This window comes from Echinops telfairi, unplaced genomic scaffold (assembly GCF_000313985.2).
Source record: "Echinops telfairi isolate 266 unplaced genomic scaffold, ASM31398v2 ScPeMD7_7462;HRSCAF=8500, whole genome shotgun sequence".
Taxonomy (NCBI): Eukaryota; Metazoa; Chordata; class Mammalia; order Afrosoricida; family Tenrecidae; genus Echinops; species Echinops telfairi.
Genome location: NW_022111362.1, coordinates 5163203 through 5164607, shown reverse-complemented (window position 1 = coordinate 5164607; position 1405 = coordinate 5163203).

The following is a 1405-nucleotide window of genomic DNA, read 5'->3' as shown; positions in this document are numbered from 1 at the left end:
AGTAAAATACTTTAACACATCACTCTCAAGCAAGGGTAGACCATCCTGAAATAAACTTAATGAACACAGGAAAACTAAACATCACAATTTAGCAACTTGACACCCCAGAGCATTCCACTCAACAACAGCACAGTGGAAGACATTCTTTCACAGTGCAGACGGAATATTCTGTAAAACAGAACATGTTAGGGCACAAACCAAGCCTTAATAATTTAAATCTATTGATAATAGGGAAAGGTAAAAATTCAAATAAATGCAAACTGAATAAAACAGCACTTGGAAACTATTGGTGACTTGATCTAAGAATTACTTTTTTGAATTCTTTAACACAAATGACATACCAAAACCTTTGAGACACAGCAACAGCTGATCTCAGCGGGCAACTTAAAGGACTAAACATAATGGGAAAGGAGAAAGAACCAAAATCAACACCTTACCCAGTATTTTCAGCAGCTACAACAAGAGCCACAAAATAAACCTTCATTCACTTGGGAAAAAATCATAAAGAATAGAGTATAAACAAGTGTATCAGAAAGGGATTAATAAATGTATCAGAAGGGATTAATAAAATTCACAAACCACTGGCAAACTTAACAAAGGAAAAGAAAGGCAACATAAAATATCAAGAATAAAAGATGAAAAGGGTGATATTAAAATATAACTAAATGAAATAAAAACACACCAAAAGAAAAACTGTACTTCAACAAATGTGAAAACCCAGCCGAAATGGAAAATTTTCTTGAAATGCTCTATTTACCACAATAACAGCCTAAGGTAGAAATACTCATCATAACCTAAGAAAAGAAACAGAGGAAGCAATTTAAAAAGGTCCAACAACAAAATAAAGTTTTGCTTCACTGGGTAATTCCACCAAGTATTCAGAGAATTGCTGATACCAACTTAACACAAATCATTACAGAATATTGAGAAGAACAGAAAACTTGAACATTCATTATACGAAGCAAGCATAACCCTGACATCAAAACCACGCAGAGATACAGATACAAAACTGTTAACCAATATCTCTTATGAATATAGGGGCAAAATCTCAAAATCCTGGCCAACAGAATCCAACAACATATCAAAGAGCTAAACAAAATACCAGGTGTGATTCATTCCAGGTATGCAAAGATGGTTTGAAATTAGAAAAATAATGAATGTAATCAACCATATAAACAAAGAAAAACAACAACATGATCATATCAATTGATTCAGAAGAAGTATTTGATAATATCTAACATCCATTCTTGATAAAAATACAAAAAATAGGAATTAAAGGGATATTTCTCAATGAAATCAAGGACATATGAAAAACCAACTGCTTTTTGAGAATGATGTACAAATGCGCTTTACACAATTGATGTGTGTATGGATTGCGATAACAGTTGTATGAGCCCCTAATAAA